At 47.6% G+C, this 18,608-nt stretch overlaps 1 protein-coding gene across 4 annotated transcripts in view; it reads right to left on the reverse strand.

Moving 5' to 3' along the window:
* The window catches only part of PC (pyruvate carboxylase), a 105,787-nt gene extending 87,644 nt beyond the window's left edge, over positions 1–18,143 (reverse strand). For 2 of the 4 annotated variants that reach the window (XM_029208015.1, XM_029208012.1), the window contains exons 1-3: positions 18,065–18,143; positions 17,532–17,671; positions 13,275–13,313 (exon numbers count right to left, since the gene is read on the reverse strand). The gene's annotated coding sequence lies outside the window, so the exon portion shown is untranslated. Of the gene's footprint in view, positions 1–11,223; positions 11,243–13,274; positions 13,314–17,531; positions 17,672–18,064 lie in introns of those variants that run through there. The other 2 variants (XM_029208018.1, XM_029208017.1) reach the window with 2 other exon arrangements.
* Between the last annotated feature and the right edge of the window lie 465 nt (positions 18,144–18,608).

Raw genomic sequence — 18,608 nt, forward strand, 5'->3', positions numbered from 1 at the left:
GTTAAAAAAAAAAAAGTCTGACAGTTCTATGTACCTTATATAAGTGGAATCATACAGTATTTGTCCTTTTTTGTCTGGCTTATTTCACTTAGCATAACGTCCTCAAGAAGCTTTTACCTTTGAAGGCAAAGGGCAAGACAGAGAAAGGCTGGCAGCTGAATGACACTGTTGAACTCCTGCATCAACCCTTCAGCAAAGCCCACTTCACGTCTGAGCTTTTTGGTTACTTGGTCACTATATTCCATTTATTATTTAAGCATATTTGTGTCTATATTTTCTATTATTTGCAAGTGAAAACACAGTAACTGATACCCTCCCTTTTTTTCCTCAAATAGAATTAACAGTTTGGTATATATTCTTTCAGACTCTCTAATATACAAATAAAGATGTGCATTTTGTTTAAAACAAAAGAAAAAGAGTGAGGCAGACATCCGTATTGATATGGAATGTATCTCTAAGATACATTCATAAATGAAAAGGGCACAGAGCAGAGAGAGGGTGTAGGAGAAAAAAAGAACAGAAATATACTTCTATTTTAAATGGCCACATCGTCTCTAAAAGGATAGACAAGACACTTTAACCAGAGGTGGCCTCTAGGGAGAGACACTGGGTTATAAGGGAGAGAAAACAAAAGGAGATTTTTATACATTTAAACATCTGTACCAGGAGCAAGTATTACTGAGCTAAAATATAAAACTCTTTTTTTTTTTTTTAAGTCAAGCCCTAATCTTTTGGGTTACCACTTGGTAACCCGTTAAACTCTATTAGGTTCAAGTGTAGTGCTGCTGAGGCCATCACATGGATCACACCTGGGCTTCCTTTGCCTTATCAGTAACTGCTTCACCAGACCTCAGATTTCAGGGTGGAAGGTCCTCCATCATCTCAAGAGATTTCACAGCCAGGGTACAACTCCAGCCCATCCAAGCCCAGAATCCCACAGAGACCCTGCAATGTTGTGATATAATAAGAAATATATATTTGGTCTTTGCCCTAGGTTCCTGGCACAAGAGTTTCCTGAGTGATAGGGGTGAGAGGAGCACCTTTTGTTATTCATAAAAGTCCCTTTCAACCACGCCTGAGTTTGTGCTGATACAATGACTCTTGGTGAGCTCCTAGATATAGCGTCAGGATAGGGGGCCGGCTAACCGCAGGAAGCAACCACGTGATTAGAGGATTGGCACTTTCAGCCCTAACCCCAGACTTCCGACTTCGAGGAAGTGGGGAGGAGCTGGAGATTGAGTTAATCACCAATGGCCAATCATGCCTATACAATGGAACCTCCATAAATACCCTAAACCACAGGGTTCAGGGAACTTCCTGGTTGGTGAATGCCAGTAGGGTGAGGCACCCTAACTCCATGGGGGCAGAAGATCCTGTGCCTGGATCCTTCCAGACCTCACCTAAAGTACCCCTTTATCTGGCTGTTTATTTGTATCCTTTAAAATAAATCAGTAAATGTAGGTAAAGTGTTTCCCTGAGTTCTGTGAGCCATTACAGCAAATTATCAAACCTAGGTGGGAATGCCCTATTTCTAGTCGGTTGGTCAGAAGTACAGGTGGTAACTGGGGACTGGTGACTGAAATAGGGACAGTCTTGTGGGACTGAGCGCTTAACTTTTGGTATCTGCGCTAACTCCAAGTGGTTAGTGTCAGAACTGAATTAAATTGTAGATCACCCAGTTGGTGCCAGAGAGTCAGAGAATTTGTTGGTGCTGGGAAAAACAGCACACATTTGGTGTCAGAGATGTTCAACGTAAAAAACACCATCAGAGACCCCTGGTTGGGATCCCATCGATAACTGACCACTTGGGCTTACTCTGCTGGGCTGGCTGATCTGGGACAAAAATCTCAAAGAGGCAGTGACTGAAATGTCCTTCTGGGACCATAAGTCTGCTAGGAATGGCTACATTCTGGGGCCCTCTGCCCCAGAAGTGTCCTTCATCTGCCCCCTAGAGAGAAAGCCTCTTTAAGCTGTGTGTTCTCCCCAGCTGCAGAAGTGAGTCATGAGGGGGAAGAAAACTGACTCAGAGTCGTAAAAACAACAAAGGGAGAGGCCAGCTACAAGACTAGACTCAGACCTTTCCTACAATAGAAGGTAAAGCTGACCATCCCCTAACTTGTGACTTCAGTCTCCACGCACTTCCCCTCTCGTCAGCAGGTGCCCCCCGTCTATTCTAACTTTTCTCCAGGTAAGTTCTCAGGACTAACTGCTCCGGTCTCAAGCAAACTCAATTTTCTCAGGAAATTTTGAGTTGGGTTTAATAGCCCATCTCCAAAAATGGCACCCCACTTCAACTCCTTATTTCTACGCCTCTCCACTTTCCCCGACCTCAGTCCTTCAGCTACATGAATGCGTTGCTTTTCTTGCTCTGCATTTCGGGACAGAGGTAGAATTACAAACTAGAGTTCTCCAAGTCCTCTCTCCACTTCGCTCCATGACAACCTTCTGTGTTCACTTCTTCCTTCCCATCACCACCCCTTCCCTAGTCCACACACGTGGTAACAGCAGGTCTGAATTGCAACAATTGCCTCTCAGAGCTGGTCCCCCACCCTGACCTCCTGCCTCTCCCCATGCCAGGTCAGCTGGCTCACTGCTTCCAGAAGAGTTTCTCAAAACCCCATTCACCTTTCGGGGGGTCGCCAGCTTAAGCATCTCAGAGGCTTCTTGTCTCAAATCCCAACAGGCAGCTGGGCATTCACAGAATGAAATCTCCCAGCCCTGATGCTCACTAATCCCCAAGAGCATCCATTTTTTTTTAAACAGGGTTTCCTAAGTTCCAGGGTCCTGTGTGTTCAGCAGAAGACAAAGCAAACACAAATCTCCACCTTCCTGGACCATCCATCGCCTTCCTCCTGACAGTGAGGCTAGGGGCATCACCCCTTTCCCATGCCTGGCTCTTCTCATCGCCATGACTTTCCTCCGTGTGCCACTGCCTGGGTACCGTCCCCTCCTCTCCACCAACCCCAATGTGACTCCCTCATTCAAGGACCAGCTCTCCCAAGAAGTCCTTTCTGAGCAGCTCCCCTCCCACCAGTCCCCTCAGCTTGCAGGCCCTTGGCCTCATGTATTCTACTCTCCATAATGAGTTCTCCTGGAACTATTCTCCACTGGCCCCATCAACACAGCCACCACTAGGATGTACCCACTAAGTGCCGCTTTACGTTATTTCATTTAATCCCCCCAATATCCCCATGAGGAAGGTCTTATTGCCCCTATGTTACAGACGAGGAAACCAAAGCTCAAAGAGCCTAAGGAACTTGCCTGATAATTTTCTACATTCGTTTTTGCATTTAGCATCTTACCTGCCACAGAAACAGCACTCAGTAAACAGCAGTTATGACTGTTCCTTATTAGCTAGTTACTACTTGAGCGAGCATGTATTTTGCCCCAGGACATGCATCCCTTCTCTCCTCAACCACAGGATAAGCGACTGAAGGCAGGGGCCATGTAGTCAGATCCATCTGTGCCTGCCACAGATGCACAGCAAATGCTTGAGGAAAGAACAAACACTTTCTTAGAACAATGCACAGTAATAACTTTTGCCCTTTTTAAACCATTCAGTGAAGTGTGAAAACTCAGGATTAGATCACGGGGAATTTATTTTGCCAAATATTGAAACTGCCATTTAAGAATATCAGAAGTAAAAAGGGATGGAAAGATGATTCGGGTCAGCAAAAACGCAAACAGCTGTTTTGCAACCGGCTGGAACTGAACAGTCAAAATCCAGAAAGGTTGAGGAAAGGCAAAAGGTCTTAGGCAACATGGCAGGGAGGAGAGCCCTGCCCTGAGCGAAGACTCCCAACTGGCCACAAGCCCAGGTGACAACAAATGGCTTTTGGGACAAAAGCAGCAAACACGGATGAAGAGATTAATTTAAGTAGGAAAGTCGGAGAGTTTCAGGTTGGTCTTCTCAGACCTGCGCACAGTGACACTGAGGCATCATGTTCTAATATTCTGGACAGCAGGAAGAACCCAAGGCCAGGAACTGGAACTGCTGCTTACAAAGCTTGGGTCTGCCTCTTACTGGTGGAGCTGGGTAAGTCACTGAACGCCCCCCGAACCTCTGATCCATCATCCATGACGATGGAACCACAACCTTAACCTGTCCCAATGAGAACTGTCCAATAAAGAATAAAACTCTAAAGTGTGATATACATATAAGGAATATTATCAACAACAAAAGCAATAGAACATCAGCAGTTGGTTCCATAGTGTCCTGGGGTGAGATAGTTGAAACCTTGATGGCTGATGGGTAGGGGAGAGGCTGCCATTAGTAGATTATAGTAGTAGTTCTATTTTTCTTGAGGTAAAGGTTGAATTCACCTTTGGGGACAAAACTTTTTTTTCTGTGTTGTAATTCCAACCTGCTATCCCCAAGCATTCAGTAAAATTTTGTGAAATATCTGGTAACATTTTTATTTATTTTTTAAATTTTATTTATTTTTATTTTTGGCTGTGTTGGGTCTTTGTTGCTGTGCGCAGGCTTTCTCTAGTTGTGGCGAGCGGGGGCTACTCTTCGTTGTGGTGCGCGGGCTTCTCACTGCGGTGGCTTCTCTTGTTGCGGAGCACGGGCTCTAGGTGCGCGGGCTTCAGTAGTTGTGGCTTGCGGGCTCTAGAGCGCAGGCTCAGTAGTTGTGACGCACGGGCTTAGTTGCTCTGCGGGACGTGGGATCTTCCTGGACCAGGGCTCGAACCTGTGTCCCCTGCACTGGCAGGCAGATTCTTAACCACTGCACCACCCGGAAGCCTGGTAATATTTTTAAAAGATATACTTTGAGGGCTTCCCTGGTGGTGCAGTGGTTGAGAGTCCGCCTGCCGTTGCAGGGGACACGGGTTCGTGCCCCGGTCCGGGAAGATCCCACATGCCGCGGAGTGGCTGGGCCTGTGAGCCATGGCCGCTGAGCCTGCGCGTCTGGAGGCTGTGCTCCGCAACGGGAGAGGCCACAACAGTGAAAGGCCCGCGTATCGCCAAAAAAATAAAATAAAATATAATAAAAGATGTACTTTGAGAAGTTATGAGTTAAGTCTGTTTGCATGTTGAAGGCAAAATAGTATGAGGAAGGAGGCAACAGCCCTGAGACAGGGAGAACTAGTGACATGCAGAAGAGAAAATAGACAGCTGGCCAAGGAAATCAGTAACCCAGGTGGATTTTATTCATTTAACAAAGATTTTTTGAGCCCCAACTATGTCCCAGGCTTGGTGGAACACATAGTAAGTATTCCTTAGGTATTTCTAAAAATACCTGCAGAGGGGAACTTGGTAAAAGAATTCCTACAGGTCAAGTGTGAAAGGAGCTTGAGTAATTGTTATTTAGGGACTACATTGACATGTTATCCCTGAAGATGGAAGAGATCAGAGCCATCTAAGACTCAAAGATCAAATACAGTTAAAGGTTTTGCCTCATATGGCATCTATGTTCATCCCACTGCCTTCTGGCATCCATGGTTTCCAAGGAGAAGTCAGCTCTTAACCTTATCAAAGGTCCTTGTGATGAGTCGCTTATCTCTTGCTGCTTTCAAGATTCTTTGATTATGATGTGTCTAGGTGTGGATCTCTTTGATTTTATCCTACTTGGAGTTCACTGAACTTCCTGGGTACATAAATTACTGTTTTTCATCAAATTTGGGAATTTTAGGGCTATTTCATCAAACATTCGTTCTGCTCCTTTCTATTCTCTTTCTAGGACTCCCATCATGCGTATGCTGTCGGTGTCTGAGGCCCTGCTCATTTTCCTTCATTCTTTTTTCCTTCTGTTTCTCAGTGTTTAACCTCAAATGACCTATCTTCCAAGTTTGCTGATTCTGGGAATTCCCTGGCGGTCTAGTGGTTAGGACTCTGCACTTTCACTGCCGAGGGTGCGGGTTCAATCCCTGGTCGGGGAACTAAGATCCCACAGTCTGCGTGGCGCGGCCAAAACAAAAACAGTCTGCTGATTCTTCTGCCTGCCCAACTCTGCTGTTGAGCTCCTAGTGATTTTTTCACTTTAGTTATTGTAATTTTCAACTCCAGAATTTTTTTTTTTTTCGTAATTTCTATCTCTTATTGTTCATCTCTTTTTGGTAAGGCATTGTTCTCATACTTTCCCTTAGTTCTTTAAACATTTTTTTTTTTTTTGGGCCATGCAGTGAGGCATGGGAGATCATCTTAATTCCCTAACCAGGGATCAAACCCATGCCCCCTGCAGTGGAAGCTCCGAGTCTTAACCACTGGACTGACAGGGAAGTCCTAAACATATTTTTAAATAGATGATTTAAAGTCTTTGTCTATAAAGTCTAAGGCCTGAGTTTCCTCAGGGACAGTTTCTACTGATTGTGTCTTTTCCTGTGTATACGCCATTCTTTACATGCCTCATAATCTTTTGTTGAAAACAAGATTCAGCCATTTTTTTTTGAATAAATGTTCCCTGGATTGCTGTAAGCCTTTGGTTAATTTCCAGAGTTCTGAAAAAGCTGATTCTGACAATTTTTGCCAGTTTTCTCATTTCTTTTACAGAGGAATATCTTTCAAGAACTCCTTATTTCACCATTCCCGAAGAATCTATATCTCATATGGCAGTTAGAAAGAGGTTTTCATCCCTCTAAACAATTTTTTGAAGAATACGGGTAAAAGAACTCTGATACTTAAACACTCTGTACTTGATCTTAAGCCCCAAATAGTGTTTTAAATGCCACACTTCTCTAAATTTTTTAAAAAATCTGATTATTTACAAAGACACAGCAACATTTATTAAACACATAATTTTATAATTCCAGCATCTAGAAAAAAAATTGGAATAACATTCCAAAATAACCAAAATGAGGTATCATACATTTTGTTTTACCTTTTCTCGAGTAAAAGTATCTTGGCTCTTGCTCTGTGGTAATAGGTTTACAGCAACAGTTTGATCAGGGTACACGGGCTATGTTTAAAGCTGCATTGTAGGACACTGAATGGACTGCATATGTAGCAATCCTCTTCTGATGTACATTTGGTGGTTTCCCTTTTTTTTTTTTTTTTTTTTTTGCGCTATAAAAATGCTGATCCAAACAGCCTGGTGTGCTTGTGTGCTTGTCCCATTATACCTTAGGTTACATTTCTGGAACTGAAATTGCCATGTCGAGTGCCTTGTCAAATGCCTTTTTTTTTAAGTTTCAGTTTTAATGTTCTCTGCATCCTCCGCCATTTAATGCCCTGCCCTGATATGCAGCACATGTTCCTATCTCTTTGGATGCAGCTTCTAACACTCAGTGATGTCACTGCCATCATTTAATAGATTCTCACGCTGTGGATCACGCAATGCTCCTTCACCACCTGAAGGGGGAACTCAGAGTCAAACGTAAGGAAAGACTGTATTTAAAACTTCTGAAAAGCAGGAATCTAAGACAGTCCCCTATTCAAATTTCCTTTTCATGTAACTCCACAGACCTTCGCTTTTACCCATATGGAGCCACATAAGCATTAGACAACAGGGGAGAGGTCAGCCTGCATTAATAATTTTCATCCAGGTCCCACTCACCAGTCACAAGCTTCCTAAGGCCACACCCAGTGACAAAACAGGAACGCAAGTCCAGATCTGTTTATCATCTAAAATCCAAATCTCTGGGACTTCCCTGGTGGCGCAGTGGTTAAGAATCCGCCTGCCAATGCAGGGGACACGGGTTCGAGTCCTGGTCTGGGAAGATCGCACATGCCGCGGAACAACTACGCCTGTGCGCCACAACTACCGAGCCTGTGCTCTACAGCCCGCGAGCAACAACTACTGAGCCCATGTGCCACAACTACTGAAGCCTGTGCGCCTACAGCCCGTGCTCCGCAATAAGAGAAGCCACCGCAATGAGAAGCCCACGCACTGCAACGAAGAGTAGCCCCCGCTCGCTGCAACTAGAGAAAGCCCACGCACAGCAATGAAGACCCGACGCAGCCAAAAATAAATAAATAAATAATAAATTTAGGGCTTCCCTGGTGGCCCAGTGGTTGATAATCTGCCTGCCAATGCAGGGGACACGGGTTCGAGCCCTGGTCTGGGAGGATCCCACGGGCCACGGAGCAACTAGGCCCGTGAGCCACAACTACGGAGCCTGCGCGTCTGGCGCCTGTGCTCTGCAACAAGAGAGGCCGTGACAGTAAGAGGCCTGCGCACCACGATGAAGAGTGGCCCCCGCTCGCCGCAACTAGAGAAAGCCCTCGCACAGTAACGAAGACCCAACGCAGCCAAAAATAAATAAATAAATTTTTAAAAATAAAGTTTTAAAAAATCACTTTAAAAAAATAAAATAAATAAAATAATATCGAAATCTCTAACAAGAGTTTGATGACAATGTCCCTCCAAAGAGGCTTGTAGCTCTCCACTGGGAGGTTAGGGAGAGGCCAGGGTTCTCACCATTTCCAGGGGGATGAACTAAAGAATACGAAAAGGCAGGCATGGGTTTCGGGTGCCAGAATTTCTTAGTAACCAAGCCTGACCAGAAACCAAGAACCCTTAAGTACCAGACTCCCTTTCTCTGCATTTGATAAGATGTAAGGTATAGGGAGGAAACACCAGACACAGAAGACTGGGACTCAAATTCCCACGCTGCTGTGTCACTGGCATGATTTTTTTTAAATTAATTAATTAATTAATTTTTGGCTGCATTGGGTCTTCATTGCTGCGCGCAGGCTTTTCTCTAGTTGTGGAGAGCAGGGGCTACTCTTTGTTGCAGTGCACAGGCTTCTCATTGCAGTGACTTCTCTTAGTTGTGGAGTATGGGCTCCAGGCACGCAGGCTTCAGTAGCTGTGTCACGCGGACTCAGTAGTTGTGGCGCACAGGCTTAGCTGCTTTGCAGCATGTGGGATCTTCCCAGATCAGGGTTTGAAGCCATGTCCCCTGCACTGGCAGGCGGATTCTTAACCACTGTGCCACCTGGAAAGTCCCACTGGCAAGATTTTAAAACTAGTCCTTGATCAAAGGTTTGGAAGATATGCAGAATCTAAATTCCACCTATTTTGTATTTTAATTCCACCTATTTTGTGGCCATAGCGCACAGAAATGAAGGCTTAAGTAGATTAATTGAATCCAGTCACACAGCGTAGCAGCCTGAGTATAGAAGTGCAGAGTTCCATGAGAAGAGAAGGATTAGGCATGCCTCAATCTAGGGCACATGGGCTATGAAACTGTCCCCAGTTGGGGGCAAAATGGCAATGACTCTGGGCTCTGCCTAGCAGTTGGATTCAAAGACTAAGACCCAGTTTCACCCTGGGCAGCAATCTCTTGAATTATAAAAAAAAAAAGTGTTATCCAGTTGAGAAAGAAACTCCAAATGTCACTTAGGAAAGTAATTTACTACAGTTTGAGATCATATCATTATTTCCTTATTAGGCAAGCTTCTTTAACTCCAGGAAGACGAAATTTAAGCATATAAATATGCCTAAGAAAATAAAAACCATAATATTTATAATTTTGTGTTAAGAAATCTTTGTGTATCTGTTACTTTATGTACTTCAATGTTCAAGGGAATTTGGTCTGTTCAGAGTAACGAGTCAGTCTCAAGATTCCAATTAAAATATGTAACTGAGTAATTGGTTTAAACTTAGGATTTTAACTCGGAATTTTACTAAGTTTAAAATCAGTATTGGGGCTTCCCTAGTGCCGCAGTGGTTAAGAATCTGCCTGCCAATGCAGGGGACACGGATTCGAGCCCTGGTCCGGGAGGATCCCACATGCCGCGGAGCAACAAAGCCCGTGCGCCATAACTACTGAGCCCGCATGCCACAACTACTGAGGCCCCTGTGACTAGAGCCTGTGCTCTGCAACAAGAGAAGCCACTGCAATAAGGAGCCCGCACACTGCAACAAAGAGCAGCCACTGCTCACCACAACTAGAGAAAGCCTGCGCACAGCAACAAAGACTCAATGCAGCCAAAAATAAATAAATAAAATAAATAAAACATTTTAAAAAAAGATGAAGTTTTAAAAAACTAATAAAAAATAAAATAAAATCAGTATTGGCAGATGACAAATAAGCACATGAAAAGATGCTCAACATCATTAGCTACCAGGGAAATTCAAATTGAAACCACCATGAGATGCCACTACATACCTTTCAGAATGGCTAAAATGAAAAAGACTGACCGTCTCCATTGTTGGTAAGGGTGTGGAGGGACCAGAACCCTCAACTGCCGCTGGTGGGAATGTAAAATGATAAATCCACTTTGGAAAATGGTCGGGCAGTTTAAGTTAAACATATACCTACCATATGATCCAGCCACTCTGCTCCTACACATTTGCCAAGATAAAAGGAGATATATGTCCATACAACGACTTGTACAGAGGTTCACAGCAGCTTTATTTAGAATCACCAAAAACTGGAAACAACTAAAATGACCAACAGGTGAAGAGATAAACAAATTGTGGAATATCCACTAATGGAATATTACTCAGCAATAAAAAGAACTATTCACACATGCAACATAGACAAACCTCAAAATAATTATGCTGAGTGAATGAAGCCAGACAAAAAAGGAGTACATACTATATGATTCCACTTAGGTAAAATTCTAGAAAATGCAAATTAATCTATAGTAACAGAAAGCAGTTCAGTGGTTACTTGGAGATGGTAAAGGCAGAGAGGGGTGGGAGGCAGGGATTACCAAGGGGCACAAGGACACTTTTGGATAATCACTATCTTAATTGTGGTCATGGTTTCACAAGTGCATGCATATTTCAAAATATAAATTGTACACTTTAAATATGTGCAATTTATTATGTCAAAAACACCTCAGTAAAGCTGTGTGAAAAAATAAGATAAAACAGTATAGGAATGTTTAAGAAAATTTAAGAGTCAGTTTAATTTATTAGTTAAACAGGAATATTTAAGTATTAAAGATTTGGTAATCAGACAATTTCAAGTATTATTAAAGGAAGTTGAATGTAATTCATAAACTCAATTTAAAATTTTCAAATGAGTTAAGATTGCAAATGGATCAAGTATTAACCCAAAGACCCCTTAAAGTGATTATTAAAATTTTCTAGAATCATAAGTAGAACAGAAAGATTTGTAGCCTACACTTAAAAGCTAAATGTAAAAGACTGGCCCTTAAAGGAAGAATGAGATTTTTGAGTTTGTAACTTGAACAAACTGAAAATCAATTTGTATAATCAAAGTAACTTCTGAATAATCTTTGCATTACACAAAAACCCGGGGGCGGGGGGGGATGATTAAAAAATCTCACTCAAGCATGCTACTCACCAGTCACCCAAAACTCACCAAGTCACTTGGTCTCACCGAACTTCAGTTTCCTCATTCACGAGAGGAATGTTTTCCAGAATAATCCACTTATTATAAATGATTTAATATTAATCAATTTCATATTGATAAACAGCACATTAGTAAAAGCACTGGGAAAAGCATACAGCGATGGGCAAATAGAAAAGATCAGCAGCATGATATCACTCTATAGTAACTGCAGCCTTTCCCAGATCCTGGGCTGACCAGTGACAGACATGCGAAAGGTGACACACGTATCCTCAGAGACTAAGCATGACTCAGCACAGCCAGATCATGGAATTTTCCCGAGGCCTCAGCCAGAGAGGAGCTGCCACATGTGGAGTCTGGCCCACAGCTGGTGGAAATGTACCTAGAGCTGCCTTGGATATCCGATATCCCAGCACCACCGCCAAACGCCCCCCGCCCCACAGGCAAATCAGGGTAAGGAGGTGAGGAAGAGCAGCAATGAGGGGGTGTTGAGATGACCCAGGGTTATGCCTTCTGGAATAATACTTAAAAAAGAAAAAAAGGCCCATATCTACCTCCCTCCAGGATCACCAAGGCGACCAAAAGGAGGAGGACAGGGGAAGGCGAGAACCTTCAATGGCAGAGTCTTAGTTACAGTGACTAAGCAAAGCTCCATGGACTCAGGAGGGAAGTAGGGACTGAAAAGCCAAACAAGCTTTAACAAATTAGATGACCTGGCAGAAGAAGGCCCTTCCTGGCAACTAATTTCCCCTTCCTACTGATGGATTTGGGGAAGACATGCAAGAAAAGATGACACTCTGGAAAAAAAAAAAAAAAGGAGGGGTGTCAGAATCTTGGATTCTGCTAATTAGCCTTCTCTGGGCCCCAATTTCTCAGCTCTGTAAGCTGAGAAGTTGGGACTGTCACCAAACTGCCTCTCTTCTCCTCACAGGGATGCCAGTAAGAGCAACAACATTCAACTCTATCAGCTAAGACGGGAGACCGACAGCAAGCAGAGAGAACAGTGGGAAGTTTGTAGAGGGTGGAGTCCGTCACAGGTCCGGAGGCATTTCCACTCATACCACCTGCCTTTACACTCCGCCCACTTTTCCAAGCAAACTCCATCTCAGAGTGGAAAACGGCCACTCCTGGCCCAAGACCTAGGACACGTGAGGACTGTGGAAAAATCTCAGGACGGAGAACAGCTTATGGGTTCTGAAGGATCATATGAAAAAAGTCCCCGGACAAAGGAATCTCCACACTGAGCACTGAACCTGAGCTCTGGGCAAAGCTGCCCCTGAGCCACTAAGTTCCCAGGGCACCTAACTGTGAAACAGGGGGTAGCAGCTGGCCTGCCTCTGGACGAAGGGAAGAGCATATCAATGTCTGAAATGCAGGCGGGATGCTACACAGAGCCAGGGCCGTGCCCGGCTAGGGCCCTCTCACAGACCACCAGGTGGACCCCGGACCCGAGGGCCTTGGAATTTAGGCTGCGGAGATGCACCGGGATCAATGCAATCAGTGGAGTTTCCTGTGTGAGGGGAAACCTTAAGAGCAGGAGGTTATACAGGGCCGTGCTGCCACACAGAGCACTATGTGGGGGGAAGGAGGGGCAAGTCCACCTTCACCCCCTCATCGTTGTCTGGACACATGTGTCAAGTGCTTTTACAGCCAGCTGACAGAGCCACCTCCTGTGCCCAGCTGCCTGCTCTCCACATGGACTCAAGGGCTCTTCTCAGAGGCTGCCCAGCCCTACAGATGCTTCCTTCCTGTGGTCCTGAGGAGCCTCGCCACTCTCCCCCACCACCAGGCATCCCAAGCCACACCCTTCCAGAAGTAGGGCCTCCTGCTGAGGCTGGCCAGCAGCCAACTGGGGCCAGCAGGGAGCCAGACATCACTTTCCTGTGAAAACCAAGAAAACCAAGAGAGTCTGGAACAGACAAAGACTGCATATATTTTCCAAAACTCAGAGCTTGGCCTTTTTTATTTATTGAGCTTGATCACTGATGTGCGAGGACTGCTAACATCTACAGCTGCTGCTCCCACAGGCATCCCACTGACCCGGATCCAGGCACAGGACTTACCCTCAAGTGTATTGTCAGCTCTCAGGAGGCAGGGGTTATCTAAATAAAAGAAAAAGAAAGTGTTACCCTCGTTTCTCTCCCAGCACTCCCCAGAGAAGCCAGGCATAGCAGGAACACAGACTTAAAACCCAGAGAAGAACTGCTGCTTTGCCTTCCCCTGATCTCAAGGGTATCTGGAGGGCCACTAGGACAGCACAGGGCTGAGAGCAACCCAGCTCTGTCGTCCAACTACCTGGGCTCTATTCTTGCTGCTTTGCCACCCGCTCCCAGAACCACTCAAAGCTTGTTTCCTCATCTGTGAAATGGGAGTAACACCACCACCCAGGGAGGAGGGCTCCCGAGGAGGTACACACTCAAAGCACTGGCACCGTGCCTGGTATAGAGGACGCGCTCAGACGTTGGCCGACGTGCCTAATAAGAAGCATTTAAGTAAAACCTTTTTCTGGCACCCACTACACAAGAACAAGTTCTAGAAACTTTTCTTGTTTGATCTGAAGTGCCTGGTCTTCCTGCCCATTCCCATCCAACCTCGGGCCAATTTTCGAGCCACCTCCAATCCTTCAGGAGCTAACTCACCTCCGGATTCTCTGAGCCTGGTTCCTGTCTCACTCTGCAACTGGACACAAATGAAGAAGCTGATGTGTTTCCTATTTCGCCGGCTGTCCTCAGATCCCTTCCTGCAGAGACCGCCGCCCCACACACAAAGAGCACGCCTGTGTTTGGACCCATGGGAGCCCAGTTGGTGGTGCGTGACCACTTTCTAGAGTTTACAGACTGCTTGTTTTTGAAAGGCCACACCTGTCCGTTAGCTTTAGCCACCGGTCAGTAAAGAGCAAAATGGAGACACAGGCCAGCAAACCATCAAATGAACTAAGTCCATGTTCCAAGAAAACGAGTTGCCTTGGTAGATTATGTCAAGGCTGAAAATGAATGTTTGGGGCATTCAATTCAATAAAATACGTCTTGAGCACATACCCTGCATAGGGCACCATTGTTGGGGGCTAGCTAGTAGAGGTAAGAACAGGATAGTACGTGAGAGGGACCCGACCGTGTACTCTGAGCCTGACAGCTTGGGGAGGACCCTAGCCGTGCCCTTTCCTAGCTGTGTGACTCTGAGGGAGTTATTTCACTCACAGTTCCTTATCTGTAAACAAGGAGCTAACTGTACTTTTGTTGTAGGGTTGTTGTGATAATCAAATAATACATAAAAGGGGCTTAGCAAGGTCCCTGCCACCACACAGTAAGAGCTCAACAAAGGATGACTTTTATTATTAATAACAATCATTATTTATCATCATTATTAGTAAAAGAGAGAACCCACGTCCAGCTCAATAGATCCAGCAAGGATTATTGCAGGAAAGCCTGAAGAGTAATTTCGACAGGACGAGAGAAGAGGAAAAGTCCTGCAGAGTCAAGATCGTCAGGAACAAGATCAGAAGAAGGACACAAAGAAGTGAGTTTCGGGGTAACAACAGTCTCAGATGAGGCTGAGGCAGAAGAGGGTACCTGTGGGGTCAAAGAGAAGAAAAAGCCCAACAGGTGGGAGCCTATCTTTTCATTCAGTAAGAAAGAGGAAACGGTTTCCTCTTTTTGTCACTGTCCCAGCTTCCACTGTCAGGCCCTACTCCTTTGACAGTTTGGCAAAGTATCCACAGCTGAGACAAGAGGCAGCTAAGACACAGAGGGAAGGGAAGAGATGGTCAGGCGGGCCCAGGTGAGGCTTCAGAGAGAGCAGGCAAATGCCCCACTTCTGTGAACGATGTGTCTGGAAGAGAAACTTGCCCCCAAACAGGCACACCTTCTGGATGGGGGGAGGAGGGCCCTGTTCAGAAGACAGTAAGATGCTACTGGGAGGGAGCCAGAGAGAAGGCCCACACTAGTCCTCACGGGGAATGTTTACCGGCCTGAGGTCTCCAGCTCACGCGGGAAAGTGCCAGGGAGAGATCTGCACAGTCTGGGGCCTGCCCAGGCCTTCCGCCCAGATCCTCTGACATATGACAATCATCCCTGCAGCCCCTGAATGTGCTGTGACTTGGAATGAGACCTGGATCTGCAGTCCTGCTGTGCCCCAGTGCCCCACGCCTCTGCAAACAGTGTCAGGACAGGGACCTAGCACAGCACCCAGGGCGCTGGAAGTGAGACAAAGGGAAAACAAGGCAGAGGATTTAAAAAAAAAAAAAAAGATAAGCCACCTGTACTAGCACCTCAAAGGCAGGAGGGATCCACCGGGGTTACAACATCAAGGCAAACCCCTCTGAGGGATGATCTTGGAGGTGAGAACTGGCACGGAGAGAGTCAGTCAAGCTGGGACAGGCTTCAGTAGAGAAAGATAAAGAGATAAGGAGCAGAGGGGACTTTGGGGTAAACTGTAGAAATTCTGAATGGCAGCCTAATTCAATTCAACCAATAGGTACTGCGCAGCTATAGTGAACAAAGCCCTTTTCTGCAGGGCAGAGCAGCCACTAAGAAACTTCTCACAAGGACACGTGCTCATAGGTTGCTTACTAGAACACAAACAGAACAGACTGTAGCTCAGGCCCGCTGCTGCTGGGCCCTCAGAGCCCAACCAAGCACCCCGGCGCCTCTGGACCCAATCTCACTTCTGACTCACCCGCACCTTAGCAAGTGCCCTCACCTTATAAACGCCTCCTGCAGAGGCCTCTGCGAGACGACCAACCAAACTTCTCACACTCAACTGGGAAGTGCTATCTCCTCCACGTTCTCCTTCCACCTTCCTCAGCCTTCCTCTGCCAGGGTCCAGTTACTTAAAACTCACCTGTACTTCATCATAAAACCTTGGCTGCTCAAATCCAATCACTGCTTCTTCACTGCTGGCCGCCGTGGAATCAAGAGGCTCACAACTCAGGCTTCCCTGGTGGCGCTATCGCAATGGTTAAGAATCCACCTGGTAATGTAGGGCACACAGGTTCGAGCCCTGGTCCGGGAAGATCTCACATGCCACGGAGCAGCTAAGTCTGTGTGGCACAACTACTGAGCCTGCGCTACAGAGCCCGTGAGCCACAACTACTGAGGCCTATGCACCTAGAGCCTGTGCACCACAACAAGAGAAGCCACCACCATGAGAAGCCCGCGCACCGCAACGAAGAGTCGCCCACGCTCGCCGCAACTAGAGGAAGCCCACACGCAGCAACGAAGACCCAACGCAGCCAAAAATAAAATAATTTATAGAAAAAAAAAAAAGGAAGCTCCCAACTCGCCTCCTCCACCAAGCCTTCCCTAATCCATGCCCATCCAGCCCCAGCCAGTCCAGTTCTCCTGTCCCTGGCCTTGGTGTGAGTTTTGCCCTGATTTGCCGGCCTCTACGGAACTTCCTCTTCCACGTCCTCCTCTGGCCATACCTCGCCCACACCAGCTCTCTACAAACATCTGCGGCATGCCGACTTTCTGCTTACGCTCTGTTTCTTTTTCTCTCCCCCAACCAGTTTGTTGGCAGTTCTGGGGCACCTCGTCTCCCACGTCTTCGCGCAGCACCCAGTCTAGGGCTCTGAACATGACAGGTGTGCAAAGAATGTGATGAAGAGTTCAAGGGTTTAGATGAAGAGCAAGCAAGCAGAAAAGCTGTAGCTGCGAGGGCATCGAAATGCTGAGCACATCCACTCCAGTTTTTGCATCACAGGCAGGGGAAGGGTGGGGGGGTGGGGAGGCCAAGGCTGCTGGTAGCAGTGGGTAAGGGAGCAACGGGAAGGCAAAGACTTCTTGGTAAAGACTGGGGAGGCTCTGGTTATGATCTGGCAAATAGCAGCACCTCTCTGAGCCTCAGTTTTCTCAGCTACAGAACGGGGATCCCTGGCCTCCTCTTTATCACAAAATGAATTTTAATCAGATTTTTAAGAATTTCAAAGCTCCCAGGGACCTAAAGACCTGACCTAGCCCCGGCACTTGTGTAATGAGGAAAAGGATAGCCAGAGGTGAAACAACTCGCTCCAAGTACACAAAGCAAGATGTGCTGGGAGGAACGTGTATGGCAGGTCTTCAAAGCCAGGGCTTCAGACTGCGTGCCCAGGAGGGCATTTCCCGGAGGGCCAGCTGCTACTCACTGCACTTTGTAAACTGCTAAAAGCTGTAGAAATAACGGGCTGAGCCCAGCCCCACCTCCTCCTAATCACTGCTTCTGGGCGCCCCAAGCTTCCTCTTCTGAAACTAAGTGGAATTACAAGAATGCCCCCCAGGGTTACCAGGAGGATCCTATGGGAAGCAGAGTGCAGGCACTCGTAACACGGAAAACCCTCGCCTTACACGCCATGGCTGTCTTCAGAGCTGAGCAACTTCCAGTATGGTGGGGGACACTTGGGCTCCGGATTCTGACAGACTTGGGTTCGAGCCCTCAGGGACCTCGCGCGAGGCATTTGAGGGCTCCGTGCCCTCAGGTTCTCCATCTGCAAAATGGGCCCGAGAGCAGGAATAAGGCCGCCGGCGGCCCCCGGGGAGCCGAGTGGACGAGGCCGGGCTGCGCCAACGCGGGAAGGATGCTCGCGGGGCGGCGGGCCCGGAGAACTGGGGCGACGGGTCCCCAGGGCGGGGGTGGGGGGGCGGGCTCGCGCAAACAGTCCCTCGCGGGAGGGGGAGGGGAGGGGAGGGGAGGGGCGGCGCGCGGCGCAGCGCGGCGCGCACCGCCCGCTGCCGTCTCCTCCAGCCGTCACTCGTGGAGCTGGCGCCGCCTTGGCGCGCGCGACCCTTACATAAGCGTCCCCCGCGGCAGCGCCGGCGCACGCCCACCCGCTCCGACCCGCTGCGGGAAGAGGAAAATGCACAGCGCCGCCGGCACTCACCTCCTCGCTGCTGCCGCAAGTTGCCGCCACCGCCTCTACCGCCGCTGCCTCCACTGACAGGGAACAGCTGCGGTCTCCGCGCAACCGAACTTGCTGCGGTCCCAGTCCCGCCTTACGGACTTCCTATTGGCTCAGACAGCCCAGCCCCTCCTGTTACTGGACAGCCCCCTCTGTCACTCACCGTTCCCCTGCCCGGGACTCCTCCCTACGCCCCCCTGCCCGTCACGTTTAAGCCTTGGCGCCCCACATCAGCCCCGCCCCTCCCGTCCCCGGCAGGCCCCTGGATTGGTGACGAGGCTGGGGGAGCCCGCCCCTGGCTCACCACCACCTACTCCCTGGTCTCCAGAGCCCCACGTGGGCCGCAAGGCCCCAGACGCGGCCCGCAATAGGCGGAAGTGGCCAGGCTCTGACAGGCTGTGATTGGCTGTTGGCGGGGGTGGGGACGTGCGATTCATTCACCCGGGTAGCACGTGTCTCTCAAAACCCCAAGCACAACAGATAGCCCTCGGGCTCAGGGATCCGGGTGGGCTCAGGAATCCGGGTA

The sequence above is a fragment of the Monodon monoceros genome, unplaced genomic scaffold (assembly GCF_005190385.1).
Source record: "Monodon monoceros isolate NGI ecotype Baffin Bay Population unplaced genomic scaffold, NGI_Narwhal_1 Super_Scaffold_7, whole genome shotgun sequence".
Lineage (NCBI taxonomy): Eukaryota > Metazoa > Chordata > Mammalia > Artiodactyla > Monodontidae > Monodon > Monodon monoceros.